Source organism: Cetorhinus maximus, chromosome 20 (genome assembly GCF_964194155.1).
Source record: "Cetorhinus maximus chromosome 20, sCetMax3.hap1.1, whole genome shotgun sequence".
In the NCBI taxonomy this organism is placed as follows: Eukaryota; Metazoa; Chordata; class Chondrichthyes; order Lamniformes; family Cetorhinidae; genus Cetorhinus; species Cetorhinus maximus.
Window position 1 is genome coordinate 95,035,910 of NC_135898.1, and position 22,214 is coordinate 95,058,123.

General features: G+C 46.3%; 1 long non-coding RNA gene across 1 annotated transcript in view; it reads left to right on the forward strand.

The window, feature by feature from the left end:
• Positions 1-2,066: 2,066 nt before the first annotated feature.
• The window catches only part of LOC144694713 (uncharacterized), a 36,267-nt gene continuing 16,119 nt past the window's right edge, over positions 2,067-22,214 (forward strand). The window contains exons 1-2 of the long non-coding RNA XR_013579817.1: positions 2,067-2,139; positions 2,628-2,725. This is a non-coding gene — a long non-coding RNA (uncharacterized LOC144694713). The remainder of the gene's footprint in view (positions 2,140-2,627; positions 2,726-22,214) is intronic.

The window sequence follows — 22,214 nt, forward strand, 5'->3', positions numbered from 1 at the left end:
AATGACTTCGCTTTGCTGTCAACGCACTTGATGCTGGTGCAAAAATAAATACTTTTCTTTTTTAAATTGAAAGCAATGGTGGGATGGTTGGTGCCCAGAGGACACAGATTTAAGGTAACACTGTGACTCCTGCCAATGCGAGATGGCCCCTGAAAGCGGTCTGCGCATGTGCGCTGGCCCACATGTGCCCAGAAAGCCAATGATGTCATTCCGCTGCGCCCACCCTGCCAGTACACCTGTGCGCATGAACGAATGATGTCACCACGCAAATATGCAGTGACATCAGTGCGGCCTTGTGTGTGGTGATGTCACGTGATGCACAATTAAGGCCTGCCTGAAGCTGAAAGTCAGAAGGATTGGGCATGTGCCAATTTCAAAATTTGGTGGTTAGCCGAAGCTTCAGAGAGAGAGAGAGACTGAAGATGGAGACTCAGGCCGGAATTTTCCAGCCCTCCCTGCAGCGGGTTCCCTCGCAGTGGGACCGGCGAGCCATTGAAATCTCCATTCACATCAGTGGATCCAGAAGATCCCGCTGGCGTGAGGGGCCGGAAAATTCTGGCCTTTGTGTCTGCTTTTCCAGAGGAAATTCATCCGGCTTTTTTTTGCAGTGCAATTTCTTGGGAGGTGAGTAAATAAAATCAATGTTATTTGTTGCTAAAAGATGTCATTATTCCTTTCAGTAGAGAGAGAGAGAGAAACGATGGCTGGAAGTCATTTTGCTCCTTTCCTGCGATCTCATTCTGAACCTTTGGCTTCCACAAAATCATTGCTACCATTGTCTACACTGCTGTGTCTGTTCTGTTGGGTTGTCACTGCTCATGGTGTGTACTGCTTAGACACCATTCAGCAGTCTTGTAAAAGTTACATCTTTATTAACATTACTGAACTATGTACTGATTGACAGTAGAGGGTACAGGTATGGAGAGGACTCTATGGTGTGTCCTTACGTGTCCTTACGTGTCACTGCCCAGCTCCAAACTGGCAACCTAAGCTCTAGGTCAGGTGCCTTCTTACATCACTGGTGGGCGGCACTGTACGCAGTCCCAGGTTAACCCTTAATGTACTGGAACCTTCTACTGCAGCGGCTTCAATAATTTGTGTCATGTTAAGTATTGAAATGTAACTTTTATTGGCATTTGTCTTGAGAAGATTGCTGTACATTGCCCACACCCTGACAGTATGTTCCTGCATTATCAGCTTTACTTGCCTACAATTTACTGCCGGGCCAGGAACTGCTTTCCTGTGCGAGAGTCCGTTTTATCTCCTTCCATTTTTATGAAGAGCCTTGTGTGCCCTTCAGCTCATTTCTCCTGTGTGTGCTGCATTTGCAGCCTTCCTGAGCCGAGACAAGGAGGAAGAAACCAAGGAGGAGGAGGAAGCCAAGGAGGAGGAGGACACCGAGGATGAGGAGGAGGACACTGAGGAGGAGGAGGACACTGAGGATGAGGAGGAGGTGGAGGCCGAGGATGAGGAGAAAGAGGATGAGGAGCAGGTGGAGGCCGAGGATGAGGAGGAGGTGGAGGTCGAGGATGAGGAGGAGGTGGAGGCCGAGGATGAGGAGGAAGTGGAGGCCGAGGATGAGGAGAAAGAGGATGAGGAGGAGGTGGAGGCAGAGGATGAGGACGAGGTGGAGGCCGAGGATGAGGACGAGGATACCAAGGAGAAGGTGGAGGATGCTGAGGCCGAGGAGGAGCATACCGAGGATGAGGCAAAGGAGGACATCGAGGAAGAGGAGCATACTGAGGAGGTGGAGGAGTGGGCCGAGGAGGAGGGCACTGAGGACAAGGAGGATGAAGCTGAGGAGGAGGAGGACACCAGGGCCGAGGACGAGAGGGTATTTGATGTCAGCAACACCAAGTTGTCAATACGTCAGCAGGTAGACGGCCATCAGAATCCCCCAGTGTGACACAGCTGAACCATGGCTGTTTGATTGACAATTTGCATTACGTCTCAACAATAATCTACACGAATGGGTTTCTTTATGTAAGAGCATTTGAGCACACGTGTCTGTAACTCTTTCTCTCCAATGTAGGTGACGAATGAAAGAGCTGAGGTGCTAATGTCCTGTGTTTAAAACAGTTCCAAGCGAGGTCTGTGAGATGAATACATTGGCCTCAATGCCCCTGAACAGCATCCAAGGTAAGGTACCCCTGCCCATCCATTTCAACCACATCCTCAGCCTCACCACCCTCGTCCGGTCACCTTCGTGTCTGCATGTGACCATGCTTCCCCTACCTCTGCTCTGGCCTAGCCAGTCTCAGCTGCAGCGTTGCTTGCACAGGATTTTCCTTGTTGCCTTAACTGTGTTAACCACTAACTCTGCTAACCAATAATTCTGCTAACCACTAACTCTGCTAACCACCAACTCTGCTAACCACCAACTCTGCTAACAACTAACTGTGCTAACCACTAACTCTGCTAACCACTAACTCTGCTTCCCCGCGCCCCCATATATCTGAAATACATTCTGCCCCACATTGACTGAAGGCATAGCAACCATTTCAACGTGCTTTGTGCTTTGTTTGCCCTGGAGGGGGGAACTCAGTGAAGGTTGTCACATGCACCATCTATTTGGTCACAGTCTGTTTGACTTGTTGATCCAAACGGTCTCTTCTCCCACTCTGCAGGGCCAAGCTGGTGTTGGAGGTCACCTGGGAGTTGCTGAGGGCTCTGCTGGCATCACTAGACAGGCCTTTGTTCCTGTGCGCTGAAGCCATCAATGACAGTCTATAAAGCACATCACTGCACATGTTCCCACATTCCCAATAACACTTTCTGTACCTCATCGTCAAATCTTGCTTACCAGTTAGTTCTGGGATACCCCTTGGCACGTCCTCCAAAGTTAAGGGTGCCGTGTTAGTACGAGCTTGTGGATGTTGTTGTCTGATTCTTTGTTCCACCCAATTCCCCATCACAAGGAGGAGCCTGTCACCCCCCAGATCCCAGGGGGTGGTAGCTCAGAGAGCCAGTGTGCCCTAGCCCCTGAACCTATTGTTAAACAGTGGCAGTTTTGCACATGTACTCAGCTCCATTGCGCTGACTGTCGATTGCCTATCTCAACTGATGCCATTGACGCCCGCTCTCTTCTTTGTTTCTCACTTGGCAAGCCCTCTGCATGTTCACTTAGAAGAGGCCGTAGGCAGGCATGCCTGCAAAGGGCAGTGAGCCTATGCCTGGACAGACCAACCATTTCATGGGACGCAGTTACCCACCTCCATTGTGGGATCTCCCATCCTGCCATCACCTGCAGCTTGAAGGTGTTGACTGCATGGCACAAGGGAGCTGGAGTGTGCACGACATGGCCCACTGAGCCTACTCCATCATCCCTGCCCGGTCCCCGTATCCCTTCACTCCCTGAGACCAAATATCTATCTACTCGAGCCTCCAAACAATCTGGGGCAGAGAATTCCAAAGGTTCACAACCTTTGAGTGAAGTAATTTCTCCTCATCTCAGTCCTAAATAATCAGCCCCTTGTCCTGAGGCAGTGAGTGGAATGGTCCCAGGTTTGCACTAAGTGTGGTAGTGGGCGGGAAAAGGGACATTTTACCAGCCGGCTGCAATGGCAACTTTTTACGCCGTATCATCCCAATCCCGCCTCATTAATAATGCATTCCCGGGAAACACGCTGTTTCCATGGCCGACTGCCACTCATTTGCCATCACCTCGCTGCTTCATCACACCAGGCGCCATATTTAAATTCCAGCCACGCGCCCACCTCTCAGCGTTTCCAGCCCAGGACGGCTGCAAAGAAGACATGGCCCTGAAAGGCAAGAAGACTGCAGCCCCCCTGGTTTAATGATGTGTCCCTCGAATGCCTTTTGGACGCCATGGGGGCTCACCGTGATGTCCCCTATCCCCATGCTGGACGCAAGAGGGACAGCAACACCACCAATCCAGTATGAGAGGCGTGGCAGTGGTGGTCAGCACCAATGCCCTACAAAAGAGCAGCCGCCCAGTGCCAAAACAGGATGAATGATCTCCTCCGTTCCGCCAGGGTAAGTGACTCTTCTCCACTCTCAACTCACACACTCACAAACCCATCACACATCCATAGGAATCTCACTCACCGGCAGTTCAAGGGACATCACCATTCACTCTCTCACACACACCTTCATTGTCCTCATCCCATCTATGGGACCACTTACCACCCGCATTTGCCGGGCATACTTATCATCTGGCCTGGCAGGTGTCCTGCTTCCATCTCTCCATCTGCAGCTGAGCTAACTGAGTGAAGACTTGGAGTTTGGCGAGAAGGGAGTGGGGAGGGGGGGAGGGGGGGAGTGGTGAGGGGGTGAGGGGGTGGTGTTGCTTCCTTTGCTCAACTACAGGGAAAGGAGCTAGCTGTTTGGTGAATTTCTGGTAAGTAGTTAAGTTCTATTCTATCTGTAAGGTTTAAAATAGTACACAATTTGGTGGTAAAGTTAATAAATTATATAAGAAAACAACATAAATAAGCGATTTATATAATTAATCACTTTAATGATTAAAGTAATTATTTAAAACACAAGGATGGCAGGACAGGTAATGTGTCAAGACTGCAGCATGTGGGAGCTCCTGGATAACACTGTGATCCAGGGCAAACACGTCTGCAGTAAGTGTTTGTGGCTTGAGGAACTTCAGCTCAGAGTCATTCAGCTGGAGGCTGAGCTGCAGACACTGCGACACATCAGGGAGGGGGAAAGTTACCTGGATGCTTTATACCAGGAGGCAGTCACACCACTTAGGATAGGCTCTTCTGATTTGGTCAGTGGTCAGGGACAGGAGGGTGTGACTGCGAGTGAGGCAGGTAAGGGGACCCAGAGTGCAGGAGTGCAGGAGTGTCAGCATCTGCAATTGTCCAACAGGTTTGAGGTTCTTTCAGCTTGTTTGGATGAGAGTGGGGGCTGCAGGGTGGATGAGCAAACTGTACCATGGCCCCATGGGACAGGAAGCCATCCAAGCGGGGGGAGCAATAAAGGATGTAGTGGAAGTATGTGACAGTATAGTAAGGGGGATTGACACTTCTCTGTAGCAAAGAGCGACAGTCCAGGTGGCTATGTTGCCTGCCCGGTGCCAGGGTTCAGGACATCTGCTCAGGGCTGGGGAGAAACTTGCAGTGGGAGGGGGTGGATCCAGTGGTCTTGTCCATGTAGGTACCAATGTCATAGGCAGGATGAGGAAGGAGGTTCTCCATAGTCAGTGTGACGAGCTAGGCACCAAATTAAGAAGCAGGACCTCAAAGGTCATAATTTCTGGATTATTACCTGAGCCATGTGCAAATTGGCACAGGACAAATAAGATTAGAGAAATTAATGTGTGGCTCAAATACTGGTGTGAGAGAAGTGGATTCCGGTTTGTGGGGCACTGGCACCAGTATTGGGGAAAGTGGGATCTTTACCATTGGCATAGTCTACACCTGAACCGTGCTGGGGCTGGTGTCCTTGTGAGCATCATAACTAGGGAATTGAGAGGGTTTTAAACTGAATAGTGGGGCAAGGGATCAAATTTGGGAAGATGTGTCAAACCAAAGAGTAGAGACAAGGCAAGGGAGACAGGTATTAATATGAGAAATGATAAACAGACTGTGACAGGAAGGGACAGAGTACAATTCTAAGAGTAAATCAGCAGATAATGCTAGTCGCTACAAAAATAATAACAGGACAAAACTAAAGGCTCTGTATCTAAATACACATAGCATTTGAAGCAAAACAGATGAAATGATGATGCAAATAGAAATAAATAAGTATAATCTGATAATCATTACAGAGACATGGCTACAGGATGACATAGATCGGGACCTGAATATTGAAGGGTATGTGACATTTAGGAAGGACAGGAAGTTAGGAAAAGATGGAAGGGTGACTCCGTTAATTAATGATGATATTAGCACATCAGAGAGGGATGACCTGAGTTCAGGAAACCAGGAAGTAGGAGCGGTTTGAGTTGAGGTGAGGAATGATAAAGGCAAAAAGTTGCTTGTGGGAGTGATGTCCAGGCCCCCTAATTGTAACTACACGGTAGGACAGAGTATAAAAGAAGAGGTAATGGGAGCTTGTCAAAAAGGTAGAGCAATAATCATGGGGGATTTTAATCTACATACAGACTGGAAAATCAGATGGCAAAAGTAAAATTGATGAGGAGTTCATGGAATGTTTCTGGGATGGTTTCTTAGAACAGCAGATGTCCTGGAGCCAACCAGAGAGCATACTATACCAGATCTGGTATTGAGCAACGAGACAGGGTTAATTAATAACCTCAAAGTGAAGGCGCCCTGAGGTAGCAGCGATCATAGTATGGCTGAATTTTACATTAATTTTGAGGGAGAAATGAGTGCATCAGAAACTAGTATTTTAAACTTAAATAAGGACAATTATGAGAGCATGAAAGTGGAACTAGCTAAAGTGAACTGGGAAATGAGGTTAAGGGATAGGTCAATAGAGGTTCAGTGGCAGATATTTAAAGGGATGTTTCAGAATACACAGAATAGATACATTCCAATGTGAAAGAAAAATTCCAAGGGGAGGGCCCACCATCCATGGTTAAGTAAAAAAGTTAAAGACAGTATCAAACTTAAAGCAAAAGCATATAATTATGCAACGATGGGGTCAGAAGATTGGGGAGAATATAAAGAACAGCAAAGAATGACAAAAAGATTAATAAGGAGGGAAAATTAAAGTATGAGAGAAAGCTAGCTAGTAACATAAAAATGGAATTTCTATAGATACTTAAATAAGAAAAGTTAACTAAGTGATCATTGGTCCTATAGAAAGTGAGTCTGGGAATTGATAATGGAAAGTAGGGAGATGGTGGATGAATTAAACAGGTATTTTGCTTTCCTCTTCACTATAGAGGACACGGGTAACATCCTGGAATTAGCTATAAATCAGGAAATGGGAGGGAGGGAGGAACTCAGGAAAATTACAATCATCAGAGAAATGGTACTGAGCAAATTGTTAGGGCTGCGGGCTGACAAATCCCCAGGTCTGGATGTACTTCACCTTAAGGTCTTGGAAGAAGTGACTAGTGAGATAGCTGATGCATTGGTTTAATTTTCTAAAATTCCCTAGATTCGGGGAATGTTTCATTAGATTGGAAAATAGCAAAAGTAACTCCTTTATTCAAAAAGGGATGGAGACTGAAAACAGGAAACTACAGGCCAGCTAACCTAACATCTGTCATAGGGAAAATGTTAGAAGCTATTATTAAAGATGTTATAGCAGGGCACTTAGGTAAATTCAAGGCAATCAGGCAGTGTCAACATGGCTTTGTAAAAGGGAAACTATGTTTATTCAATTTATTGGAGTTCTTTGGACGAGTCACATGTGCTATGGATAAAGGAGAACTTGTGGATGTACTGTACTTAGATTTCCAGAAGGCATTTGATAAGGTGCCACATCAAAGGTTATTGCAGAAAATAAAAACTCATGGTGTAGGAGGTAACATATTGGCATGGATGGTACAGTGGCTAGCTAACAGGAAGAAGAGTTGGTATAAATGGGTTTTTTCTGGTTGGTAGGTTGTGACGAGTGATGTGTCACAGGAATCAGTGCTGGGGCCTCAACTTTTTACAATTTATATAAATGACTTGGATGAAGGAATGGTTGCTAAATTTGCTGATGAGACAAAGATAGGTAGGGAAGTAAATTGTGAAGAGGACATAAGGAGGCTGCAAAGTGACATAGATAGGTTAAGTGAGTGGGCAAAGATCTGGCAAATGGAGTATAATGTGGGAAAATGTGAAATTGTCCATTTTGGCAGGAAGAGTAAAAAATAAACTTATTATCTAAATGGTGAGAGATTGCAGAGCTCTGAGATTCAGAGGGATCTGGGTGTCCTAGTGCATGAATCACAAAAGGTTAGTTTGCAGGTACAGCAGGTAATGAGGAAAGCTAATAGAATGTTATAATTTATTGTGAGGGGAATTGATTACAAAAGTAGGGAGGCTATGCTTCAGTTGTACAGGGCATTGATGAGACCACATCTGGAGTACTGCGTACAGAATTGGTCTCCTTATTAAGGAAGGGTGTAAGTGCATTAGAAGCAGTTTAGGGAAGGTTTACCAGATTAGTACCAGGAGTGGGTGGGTTGCCTTATGAGGAAAAGCTGAACAGGTTAGGCTTGTATCCACTGGAATTTGGAAGATTAAGAGGTGACTTCATTGAAACTTTTAACATCCTGAGGGGTCTTGACAGGGTGGATGTGGAGAGGATGTTTCCTCTTGTGGGACAGTCTAGAACTAAGGGTCACTGTTTGAAAATAAGGGGTTACTTATTTAAGGCAGAGATAAGGAGAAATGTTTTCTCTCAGAATTGTTAGTCTTTGGAACTCTCTTCCTCAAAAAGCAGTGGAAGCAGAGTCTTTGAATATTTTTAAAGCAGAGCTAGATAGGTTCTTGATTAACAAGAGGGTGAAAGGTTATCAGAGGAAGGCTGGAATGTGGGGTTGAGGTTACATTCAGATCAGCCATCATCTTATTGAATGGTGCAGGATGCTTGAGGGGCCGAGTGGCCTACTCCTGCTCCTAATTCATATGTTTGTATGATAAGCTGGCGCAAAGCAAGAGGGAGAGGTTGCAGGCTGGTGGAGGAATGCCTGAAATCAAGGTCCTCACGGACTTTGAAAATAGAGCCATCCAGCTGGCTGGTGAGGGTCTGGACTATTCCTTTGTGCTGACAGTGAGGTTGATGGTGCTCTACCAAGTGAGGATCCAGCAGTGCAATGTCCATCAGATAACCATGCTGTGAGTGATGTGTCCTGTTCCGCAGTCCCCTGCCACCCACTAATTATTTCTCCAATGGAGTCCATGACCCAGGACCTCCAATCAAGCCCTGAAGAAACCTCTACGAGGAATCTGAAGGCACCTTCATTGAAGACCCATCACAGTGTCCAACCACCCTCTCCACCAACGCCTCGGTGGGACCTAGCTTTAGAGTAGTCTCAGGATCACAATCTGGTAAGCACATCGCACTGTCTGATCCATAGCAGACGGAGGCAGGGACTTCCCAGGTGTCCGGCACTCAGGGGACTGCTGGAGGCCAGAAATCTGCTGAGTCTGAGTCAGATGAGGAGCCTCTGGACTTGGTCATACCTCAGTTGCTGGAGCTGCAAAGGTAAACTTGGGAATATCAGGAAGGGGTTTCTGCTGTATTCAGATTGCAAGGCACAATGGAAGAGTCCGTCTACCTTCAGGCTGAGGTGATAGCGCCGGCATGCACTGAGGTCAACACTGGCAGTATGGCGACCGTCATGGAGACCTTAGTCCAGGGCATTGGTCCTGCACTGATGTGCGGGCTGAACTACATCGCTGAAGCCACAGTTGGCTTCCAACAGTTTGTACCGGAGAGGGGTGCAGGGCAGCGTCACCGAGTTCTCTCATTCTCTCTGTGTGCTCTCAGCACCTTTAATGTGGGGCTGGCCCCCATCTCTTCAGCATCTGTAACCAGTGACGCTGTGCTCCTGAAGGGCTCAGGTGCTGAAGGCGGACAAAGAATCAGGTGCATTTAAAGTTTCACGGCTGCATCTGCATGTTATGACCCTGATCAGAGTGTAAGCAAACTGCCCTCGGCCAGACAGGAGTCAGACATTCTCAGAGGGTATGTGAAGGTCTATGGAGTGTCCTCACTGCATGTTGTCTTCATCCTCCTGCAATCGAGGGACTATTAGGGCCTCCACTGCATTTCCATGACAGGAGCGTTATCACAGAGGGTATGTGCACTGCCATAAGCCAGACTGGAGTCAAACATTCATAGATACAATGTGAGGATCTATGATGTCTCCTCACTGCATGTCGTCACCATCCTCCACAAATCTAGCGGCTATGAGGGCTTCCCGAGTGCGCCTGCCTCGTCTGGCTAGTGTGAGGGCCTCATCCCCATCATCATCGTCTTCGAGGACGTCTTCACCCTCAGCCCGTCGACATCCTCCTCATCAGAGGGACCCCCAGCTCCTCCATCTCCTCCTCAGCCGCTCCTCTCCCCGTTGCAGTGCCAGGTTGTAAAGGGTGCAGCAGACGACGATGATGTGTGACACCGTCTGCGGACTGTATTGCAGGGCTCCACCAGACCAGTCCAGGCAGCTGATCTTCATCTTCAGCATCCTGATGGTCTGCTCCACCAAGTTGTGAGTTGCAGCATGAGCCTCATTATACCGTCGCTCTGCTGCAGTCTGAGGCTGCCACACGGGTGTCATCAGCCACGGCCTCTGTGGGTAGCCCTTGTCCCCGAGGAGCCAACCCTGCAGCTTCTGTGGACCCTGGAGGACTTCAGGCATCTGTGATCGACTGAGGATGTAGGAGTCATGAACACTCCCCTGGAATCCGTGCGCAGACCTGCAGGATGGGTTTGTGGTGGTTGCACATTCAGTGAATGGAACCCCTTGCAGTTGACATAGTTGACCACGTGTTGTGACACAGATCTGAGCGCCACATGAGCAGTTGATGGCACCCTGAACCTATGGGAAACCCGAGATCTGGGCGAATCCAATTGCTTTTGCATCCTGGCTGCCCTGGTACTGGGCGAAATGCACAAAATTTTGTGACTTCAAAGATGGCGTCCGTGACCTCATGGATGCATTTGTGGATGGCGGCTTGTGATATCCCACAGAGGTCACCTGTGGAGCCCTGAAAGGGGCCACTGGTTAAAAATTGAGCGCCACGGTCACTCTCACAGCCACTGGCAGTGGATGCCCTCCATGTCCTTGTGGCGCTAAATCCTGCAACAGTTGGCAGATGTAATAACCAGTTCCCTAGACATGCGCAGCCTTCTGCTACACTTGTTCTCGGTCATCTGCAGGAATGCAAGGCGGCGTCTATAGACCCTGGGTCTGGCGATGTGCCGACCAGCGACGGCTCTCAGTGGCTCTTCAGCGGCCTGTGCGGGAGCCCCAGCCACCCCTTCTTCCTAAGGAGCTGCTCCTCCCTCTACCCAGCCAGGCACCTCCTTTGCTCTCTTCTCCTTCTTCCCCACTCTGTGTGGCACAAAACCTACAGCTAGTTCACCAGGCTCCATGCTGCTAATGTATTACTCCTGCAGGATGAAAGAGAGAGACACGTGGGTTAGCTTGGGTGTACTAAAAACCTCTCTTGGTTAAGCCTGAAGGCCCCTTGCCGCATCCCGGAGAGTGCTGGCCACCACCTGGATGGCCAGAGTTTAGTGCGCTGTATGGCTGCCCGAAACCCTACCCACCTCTGCCCTTCTCCACTTGACCGATTTTGGAGGCAGCTTCAGCCTGAATGTTGCGCTCTCAGCTCAGGCACAAGCATTCTCCTAACCCACGCTGCAATAATGCCGACCTGCTGGGATGATCCAGCTTTGGGGGGGTGGATGATTCCGGCGGGCTGGCCTTATGATATGCAGACGTATTACAATGAGGTTCCCGGTGGGAAGCATGGCTGCCATTGACAGGCAGAGCGGACGATTGCAAACTGGGGTCATGACGTTGTGAAACCGATTTTTGGCCTCTCACCATACTTTCCGCTCAAACCGCCAAACACGCTCGATGCCAGTGGGCACAGAAAATTCCGCCCTGTGCATCTCATGTTTCAGACTGCCCAACCAACGGAAACAATCTCTCAGCAGCTACCCTATCAAGCCCCTTCCGATCTTTGTACATTGCAACGAGATTGCCTCTTGACATAGGTGGGGGCTTCTACTTGCTCAGTGTCCAGGTTGCTATGGCTGCCCAGAAGCTAAAGGGGAAAGTGTAAGAGCAATATCAGTCAGCAGCCACAATGCGTTGGTGCTGGTGCTGTCACAAGTGTCACAACTGTTTGTCTCAGATTTACAGATGGATCAGTGGCAGCAGGAGCTCCCTGCTGCAGATGTGACTGGTGAACCCTGTTAGGGACCCTCTCAGTGAAGCAGAAGAGAGGTTTGATGATAGCTATGGCTCAGGGTGGGCCATGTGGAGCAAACTATTGGTCTCCTGAGGTTGCGACTCTCTTCAGGGGGCAGCCCGCATGGAGGTGATGGAGGGAGGGCTGAGACGGGGAGGCCAAACCAGGCAAGGAATGACAAAATAAATGGTGCTAACTTGAGAAGTTTAGGAGAATGGAGGAAAAGTGGAGTGTCTGCCAGGCAGGTAGGTAAAGTGGTTTAGAAGGCGTAAGGCATACTTTTCTTTCTTAGTCAAAGCACAAAATATAAGAGCAGAGAGGTTAAACTAGAGATGTATAAAACACTAGGTTGAGCACAGCCAGAGCAAAGCATGCAGCCTGGGCACAGAATTACAGGAAGGATGTGGTCAGATTCACTAGAAGTGTCAGGATCCGCAGAGCAATGATTCAGGAGCAGGAAAGTGGGATTAAGCTGGAGCTGGACAGCACAGTTTTTGTGGGAACGGACCCTGTGGGCTGGATTCCATGCAGTGAATTCGCAATGTGTCTGTAATTAACAAGTGCTAATCTGACAAAGGTTTCTGAAAAGCTGCAGTACAGAGCGACGAGTAGGAAATTCTATTATGCAATAGAACCTCATCTATCGTGATGAAAAATCCTCCCGTTGGAGAGGGGTAAATTTTATTTATTGTTACTCATTATCTGCTCCTGTTTCAATTTGAGTATCGCAGGAATACATCTCACAACAAGATTCCCCATGAGACATTAGCAAACTTGCAGAGTGGGCCACTACATAGCAAGTGAGGTCTGATAACATTAAGCCTGGGGAGCCTGAAGTGTATAAACTTGTAGGGAACTGAAGATCCTCATTGCAAAAAGAGGCCAGTTCTTCCCACACATCTTACAGAGCACAGAATTCACCAGGGGTTCCCGGGGAGTGTCTCAGCATTAACATGCAATTTCCCAAGAGTCTCTCAGCATTTGCAGGGGATCCCTTAGGAATCTGTCACCATTTCAAATGGGGTCCCCGGGGAGACTCTCAGTATTTACAGGGCATGTTGAGGTCCGTGTCCACTCGCCAAAGAGGATGTCAGTATTCACTGTGGGTCTGTGAGGAAGGTGCCAGTAATCTACAAAGGCTCCCTGTTAAGTGTATCAGTATTTACAGGTGTCCTGGGGACTGAGTCAGCATGTCCATGGGGAGAGAGACTGTCCTCACTCCCGACCCCTCCTCATCGCACCCCCCCACTCCTCAACCCCTATCCCCTTCATCCTCCTCCACCCCATCTCCTCCTCCTCCAACTCCATCTCCTCCTCCTCCTCCTCCTCCTCCATCTCCTCCTCACCCCCTGTCCCCAACCCCTCCTCCTAAAGGGAAAGTATGCCACAGGCTCCTGTATTGTATTCGGCAATAATCAAACAATCAGATCCGCAATTCTCCGTTTTTAATGAAATTAAATTGACATGAACAAAGAATGATGAACGGGAATGTTATCTTTAAATCCAAAGTGCAGATGTAGGACTGAAAGTAACAGACGTTCCCAATAACTCAAAGCAACCGGATCAAGAGGAGAAAACAGGCTGATTATTATTGAGCGGCGCCATTTTTGATCCTGGCTGCTGCCGACTCCATCGCTCGCTATGGTGTAAGGGAGCAACAGAATTGACTGCACATGCCCGGCGTTAGCAACAAATGCAGCCTTAAGATAATTGGCAAAATAGTCAGGGGGGAGGTGAAGAGAATTTCTTTTAATCAGATGGTTCTGATCTGGAATACCTGCCGGATGCTGATTCAGTAATAACTTTCAAAAGGGGATTAGGTATAAACTTGAAAAGGAAACATTTGCTGGGTTAAAGGGAAAAAGCAGGGAATAGGACTAAGGTCACTCTTTCAAAGAGCCAGTACAAGCACAGTGGGCTAAATGGCCTCCTTTGTGCTGTAACATCCTATGACTCTATGGGCAGAATTTTTTGCTTGGTGGGCGGGCGCGTGCCCGACCTGTTCGAGCGTGACATTACGTACGTTGACAACGGCCGAGCATGCCAACGTCAACGCGCAGTCGCGCAATAGGTCAGTCAGCGGGTGCGTACCAGATTTAGCAGCCATGAAAACCCATGGGCTCACTGTCCATGACCCTCCAATGCAAGTTTTCAGCCTGCAGAACTGCCCAAAATGTTCCAATATGTGCTCAGGGTGTGTGAAGATTGAGTAAATCTTAGAAAAGCGCAGGATGAAGATGAATTGCATTGTGAAGCTAAATTCTGTACCGCGCACCTCCAATTATGAACAGCAGACTTTACTGTCTCATTTAGATGAATTATTATGTTTTGCTTTTTCCTAACTGCTCCCAGCATTCTCATGATCCTGATGCCATCCTGAACACATAGGAGTGCTTTCAGATAAAGCTTCTTCTAAGAGCTGTAATATATGACTCTTAATCTTTATCTCCTCATAATCATCATCAGCAGCAGTCCCAGCGAGGGAGAACACTTGCTGTCGAGTTACAGCTGATGGCAAGAACTTGCACATGGAGTTTTTTAATGTGGCGAGGCTGTTGTGCTGTAGCTACCACATGGTTCTGGCTGACCAGGAGACTCTCCCACTCTAACCGCCTGCCATAGGTGTATCTGAAGGGTTTACAATCAACCTGTTAGTCACATTGTGACCACACCTTCCATGGCCATCAAGTCCTGGAGCCGGACTTGAGCCCCCAGCTTCTGGCTCAGAGGCAGGGATGCTACCCATTGCACAAGACCCCTACCCACTGCAATACAAGGTGCATGTGGCAGGCCAATGGCGTAGCTGGCCCAGAGGAATGTGCACAACTCTTTATAAATTAAACAGCCCCCTAGAGTTATTTTGTGTACAAGACTCTAGCTTCAGCATCTGGGACAATGATTCAATCTGTAAGAATTTCCTTTTCATGATTAGTTTTGGGTCATGGCTTGTGAGTTGAGGGAAGTGTGGATAGTGTAGATTATTTAACAGTTTTCAATTTAGGGTGTGAGGGTAAACAAATACAAAAATGATTAACCTCAAGCGAGGTTGAAAACTAGAAGAAACCTTTCCCCAGAGAATAGTGGATATGTGAAACAAACAAAATCAGCTAACACTGTTTATACACAGCTATACAAATGACATCAAGGGGTAGTGGGGAAAAATGGCAGAGGCAGATGATCAGCCATGATCTCTTTGATTGGTGGAACAGGCTCAACAATCTGAATGGCCTACTCCTGCTCCTATGTTCCTACGTAATTGGCATATCTAAAGTAAACAGTTTCATTAATTGCAGGTTAAGGGCTAAAATTGAAGGTGATAAGAACTAAAATTGAGAAACTTTAGAAATGTATAACAGATCTTGCCACAATTTAACCCCATTTTCTGTAACCTCCTCCAGCCCTACAACTCCATTGTAGGTTACTGTGCTCCTCCAATTCTGGACTCTTGCACATCCCCAATTTGCATCACACTGCTATTGGCTGCTCTTCCCAACTGCCTGGGCCTAAGCTCTGGAACTTCTTTCCTGAATCGCTTTTTCTTTCTGCCTATCTCTCTTCCTTTAAGATGGGCCTTAAATCATGCATCTTTGACCAAGCATTTGGTCATCTCTCCTAACACCTGCTTATGTGGCTGAGTGGCAAATTTGTTTTGATAAAGTCCCTGTAGAGCACCTCAAAGTTTTAACATGTTAAAGGTGCTATATAAATGCAAGTTTATGTTGTTGTAAAGAGGGGTTATACGGACCCGAAATGTTAACTCTGTTTCTGTCTCCACAGATGCTGCCAGACCTGCTGAGTTTTTCCAGCATTTTCTGTTTTTATTTAATATTTCAGGCATGGCCTGTAATGGTTTGTAGTCACTATAATGACAATTAACTGATCAGGATGTTTGAGCTTTCCTCAAAACACTAGCTTCCTTCTCAGAGTACCGGGGTGGCGGTGGGGGGGTGGGGGGGGGTGGGGGGGGGGGGTGGGGGGTGAAGGGGAGGGGGTTAATTCTTGGGTTGAGCGTATACAGGGTTAGCAGGAGAGCAGTGTTTGTTCTTTCTTCAAGGTGAGATCAGCGGGAGACTCGGTTGAGTTTTGTGATGGAGCTTCATTTGAAAGCAACCATCAACACCAATCACATTCCTTATGGGTACCTTGTGGATTGGAGGGGGGCGGGGGTGGGTCAAGTGAGGGTGCTGTTGCTTCATGGCAGTCTGCAGCTCTTTAAAGTGAGGAGCAAATTATTGATGCAGCAGGCAGAACGAGGTGGGTCAGGGCTCCCCGATTCCTGGTACAGCCGAGGGAGTGTTTGTAGGTGAGTGTGAAATGGTCTTCGTCTTTCTCTTCAATGGACAGAATGTGTCCCCTTAAGTTGGCCAGTAGAAATAGAGAGAGGCTGAGAGGTCACGGGGCCTGTCTGCAGTGAAGGAAGAAACTTAACAACCTCACCAGGACAGTCAAGGAAAGTCTTCCTACTCTCTGTGCAGCTGTTAGACCCAATGTGTTTTGGCACTTACTCTAAGCACGGGCAAAAAAATTCTAATCACATTTACCCATCCTTTTCCCAAATTCCTTCATCTCCTTTGTTTCTTCACCTATCCAAATTAACTCTGAATGTTGACATACGCTGGGATTTTCCGGCTCCGGTGTTGTGGGACCCGCCACGGGGGAGTCAGCGGCCCAGCCAAAAGCCCATTGGCTTTCAGCAGGAGCAGATGACCCCGGCAGCAGGCAGGGCTGGAAAATCCCGCCCATAGTCTCTGTCTCATGCACTAGAAGCGAACTCTACAGCTTCAACTCTTTCATCCTGCATTGTTTCTAAATCATTATACTTTTGCCTCTGGAACTTCCTTCTAGAGATCTCAACTCCTTGAAGCAGTCTTGATCTATCAAACTTGTGCTATCTTTTCATAACTTTCAGTCCTTCTCTCATAATTACTTGTAATTTGTTTTGCTTTGGTGAAAATGCAACAACAATTTCTCAGTTGATTGGACCATCTGCCAGGGAGCTTCTAGAACATGTCGAAGAGTATAGAGGAGTCCACCACAATCTTGTGTTGGGTTTAGGAGCTGTGGCTCCATTGGTAGCTCTCTTGACTGTAAGTTAGAAGATTCTGGGTTCAAACTCCACTCCAGGACTTGAGCACAGAAATAAAGACTGACATTCCAGTGTAGAACTGAATAAGTTCTGCACTGTTGGAGATGTCGTCTTTCAGATGAGGTGTTAAACTGAGGCCCAGCTGCCCTCTCATGTGAATGTAAAAGATCCAATGGCACAATTTTGAAGACGAACAATGGAGTTACCCCCAGTGTCCAGGCTAATATTTATCCCTCAATCAACATTACAAAATTCAGATTATCTGGTAATTATCACATTACTGTTTGTGGGAGCTTGCTGTGAGCAAATTGACTGCTCTATTTCCTACATTACAACAGCGATGGCACTTAAAAAGTGCTTCATTGGTTATAAACTGCTTTGAGACCTCTGGTGGTCATGAAAGGTGCTGTATAAATGCAAGTTTTTTTTGTGGCATTAACACATGGAGCATGTGGTCACCTCAATGGGTGCCACGCCTGGGCTCACCTTGTTGGAGTTAGTGGTGCCAGCAGTAACATTTCTGTGGGATACTGATAACATAACAAGGATGGCTCTGGGGTCCACCATTTCTTTGGATAAGCTGGGAAACAGGTTGCTCTCTCCCAGGGATGACAGCATGTCTGCAAAATAGGGGCACTGTTTTAAAATTTGGGGTCGCCCTTTTAGGACAGAGATAAGGAGAATTTTTTTTCTCTCAGAGGGCTGTGCGACTTTGGAACTCTCTGCCTCAGAAGGTGGTGGAGGCGGAGTCATTGAATATTTTTAAGGCAGAGATAGATAGATTCTTGTTAGGCAAGGGAATCAAAGGTTATCGAGGGTAGATGGGAATGTGGGATTCGAAACCCAAGCAGATCAGCCATGATCTTATTGAATTGCGGAGCAGGCTCAAGGGGCCGAATGGTCTACTGCTGCTCCTATTTCTCATGTACTTATGCAACCTCACCATTCCCTGAACCAATGGTGCCGGCTGTCCAGCTGACCAGATTGACCCCGAGCAGATGCTGAGTTGTTGCCATCTGCTTTTGGGACCCTCTTGTATCAAATTCCTGGAGATCGTCAACTGTGAGTATCCCAGAAGCCTTGAACTGAGCCCAGGCACGGTTCTACCACCAGTGCTGAACTCACTGAGGGAGCACTGCATTGCAGCAATAGAGTAATGAGAACAACTAAAACAGGCAGTAGGGAATCACTTTCAGATGCTGATCGACCAGTGTTATGACCACAGCCGGTGCTAATTGCTGTGTGAACCAAATCCCAGAGGGAAACTTGGCTTACAGGCCATACCGTTTTTTTGTATTCTGAAAACAAGAAGAAGATGTACTGATCTCAGCAGTAAGAGGTCCAGTAACACTTCAGGGATTTCAAAAATTAAAAGTAAAAGTTCTATTAACAAAAAAAGAAAACTTAAGCACACAAGATTACAGTTACACAATGAAGGCTAGCCTTACAAAACATTTCCCAAAACTCTCTACTTGGTCAAACTCACAAGTAAACATCTTCCAGGCAACTCTCCCTTATAGATGTCTACTATGAAATCCAGTAATATTACACAAGGCAAACTGCTGTAGTTTCAATAAGGGCATACCACATGACCTTTACCATCTTCCACTCTGCACTGGAATCAAGCCCAAAACTTTGCTGGGTTGACTGGATGGATGATTAAAACTGCATCCTCTCCCAGCCCAGAGCTCCAGCTATCTCAACAGCTCAAACAGCTCCAGCTATCTCCAGCCATCTATAGATCAACATTATCCACAGTAACTCTAATATACCTTTTTTTCTTTTCATCTTAGTTTCATTGTTCTCACACCTCTTTGAAACTCAAACCCTTCCAAATATACGATCTTTCATGCTTCCATTTTGACTTTGTTTTTGGGTCAATAAAGGATAATATCCCCACTACTATTCACCCATGGAACTCCTGCAAGATGTAAACATGTTTCTTATCAGCTCTGACTCCCCTTTGCTATTCAAGCAAGCTCTCAACTTATCTAAAAATGCAAATGTTAGACCTAACCTATTTACTTATACCTGAAGCTTAACACCTCTATCACTTTCATGTTCCCAAACCCCCCCAGACAACGTCACTCCTATCAAAATCTGCCCAGCATAATTAAATCTCACACACATATAGACGCCCAGCTTTCTTTACAGAATAACACAATATTCCCCAAAATATTAAAAAAAAAACATCCATTCTCATCCCAGCAGTGTATTTGCAGCAATTTCTGTTTGATGTTGACAGCTTTTCTTTTTTATCTTTGAAGATTACAAAGATAAGTAGAGAAATAAATGACCATATAACCTCACAAATGCAATAGTCACTGTACACTTCAGGACACAGAACTGCCACCTGTAATGGATCATGCTTGAGTAAAGCAGTAAATCATGATAGCCTGATTTTCTGAAGTATTGATCAATGATTAGAGGTCAGGGAGATATTCTACAGAGTTTACCTTCTTACAAGTTTTACTGTGGTTTTGTTTTTGTCCTTGCCAGGAGATTAACTATGTCTCCAACAGTGTAAGTGATGTCTAATCTGTCAAAGGGCTTTCTCTTATTCTTCACTGACCCACATTCTTCATCTATAAAGGTTGACAGGAGTCATGTCTGAAAGATCCTCTAAAATCTACTTCCCTTGCCCCCTCGCCTCCCCAGAGCCTGATCAATGAGTGTCAATAGGCTGTTTGACAGATTGGACCATTGCACAGATTCAGAGCTAAGCTACCCACACAAATGCTTCCAGCAGGGGGTAAGGAGGGCATACACTGTCTAATTCTATTTTTGCTCTATAGCTCACGGACATTGTGATTAATTGATGTTTATCACAACCACTCTTGCTAAGACTGGGCAATTTAGCACACAGCAGGGAACGAATCTGGCATCTTTTGGGTACATTTGGAAACTTTCTGTATGTCGCAGTACATAGTACACTTGCCCACTGAATCTTTAATGAGGGTATTGAGCCAGACACATGGAACAGACATTGTGTATGCAGAGAAACATAATTATAACCAGGGGAAAGTTTTGTATTGTTATTTAGAAGTATTTCTATTTATTATATTATGAAACATGATTGTCTCCAATGTCTGAAAGTGGAGGGTATGCATTCTGGGGTAAGCACCTGGGACTCCCTGCCACTCATCCCATGATCAGGGAAGGTCAACTAATTAATGTGGCAAATGTGCCACTATGGAACATTTAAAGCACCTTCCACATTATGGGGGCTGGAAAGTCTGGCTCAGGTCATTGGGTCTGGGTGGAGTTTCAATCTGTCCATCCAACCACTCACCCCCATCATGATCATCTTTGTAAAGGGCCACATTTACATTGGGGAGAAAAAGACTTATTTGAGGTTCCTCTTCTAGATTCCATTCGAGGCCTCTAAGGCCATTTCGCAGCCTGATGCACCTGGTACATCACTTGGATGTATTGTTTGCCAATTCTGCTTCCATTGACTGAGGTCGGAGAAGTGAGACCTCTGACATTTGAAATCCCCATTCCCCCTTACACCACAGGCCTTGGAAAAGTTAGGCCTGAGTCTCCGCCCCTTATAGAGTCTACTGTAAATTCTCACGCTAGGCTGGAGTCTGGTGTGGTGCTGGCTTCAAGTCCAGCCATTCAGGTCCATTTTGCTGAAGTTATTGGAACAGTGCTGGGCCACGCAGATTATATCAATTATATACAGGCATCTCTATGAAATTAATCTACAGTACATAACATGCAAACAAGGATACTTGTTTCACGCCATGAACTCCAAGCCATGAGTAACTCTATTGCATTTCTCTGCAAGGCAGTTTTACTTAACAAATAATAAAGCAACAATGGTACCTTTAATATCCTAAAATGTGCTTCACAGGAGTATTATAAAACAAAGTATGATACCAAGCCAAATCAGGAGATATTAGGTCAGATGACCAAAAGCTTGGTCAAAGAGTTAGATTTTAAAGACTGTCTTAAAGGAGGAAAGTGAGGTAGAGAGGTGTAGGGAGCTGTTGTAACATGCCTTTAAGGGATAGCAGCACGACGTCATGAGAAGGGAAGTGTGTCATGTGATCCCATCTTAGTTTCACTTTTCCTATGAGCAGAGCACACACATATACACAGCTCTGCTGCTGATGTCTTCAAACATTCTACCTATGTATAAATATTCCCATGTGCTTAGTCTAAATAAATGAACCCACAACGTGTTTACCCAATCCCTTATGAGTGATTGGCGTCTATATCATTATAACAAATGACAGGAGTGAACTCCAGAGCTTCAGCCGAGGAAGCTGAAGGCATGGTCACCAATGGTGGAGAGATTAAAATCAGGAATGCTCGAGAGACCTGAATTAGAGGAGCACAGGTATGTCCGAGGGTTGTGGGGCTGAAGGAGATTACAGAGAGGTGGGGCCATGAAGGGGATTGAAAGAAAGGGTGAGAAATTTTAATATCAAGGTGACTTTAAAGCTCCATTGAATGTGCAAAGAAGGAATCTTTATTGCATAGATTACTTTCTATATTTATTTAATCATTTTTTTTAAGTGTATAAAACATATGTTTGAGTTCTAGGATATAAACTTCATTTTACTGTCACTTTTAGCCAAGGAAATCTGTCAGTCCACAAGCCTGTTAAACAGGATGACACATGACACTGTCAAAATCAAGGGCAAAGGAACCAATTTCAAAGGAATGTTTCTGCACTGCTTTGACACTGTGTTGGTGTGCACCTGTCAGCTGATAAAACTATAGCATTTTCTTGCCTCATTATACACTAGGTAAATCCCAATACAAGTGCTACAACCAAAATCAAATAAGGATGTCCTGCTTAGTCCTATTTGTGGGCATATTGTTTGCTTGTAGATCTCACTCATCTGTGAAATCCTTGATTATACCTCTCCATGGAACTATTCTTGTGCTCATCCTGTTAGTGATAGGTTCCCACAGGCAGCAAACACCACAGGGGAAATATGGCTAATATGGGTTTGAAATTCTTAAAATGTTAGTGATGACATTTTCTTACAAAAATACCGCCCAACAAAACACCAAAATCAACCACATATGTGTGAGTACAGCATGGGCAGTAAATGTGCATACAAACAGCTCCATTGTGACCCCTTATAGCCGTACAATTGCCAGTATAATTAGTTTCACTCAGAAAGATCTGCTCACGTGGAATCAGAACCTGAGGCTGGTGTTGAACTGTCATTCTGAGAAGAATGGAGTTAGAAAAGGTTATGCTACACACTGCTATATATAGTACAGTGACAGATATTGATGAGCTGTAACAACGTTTAGCAGAACCAGGAGCAAATCTTTTATATGGTTGTTAC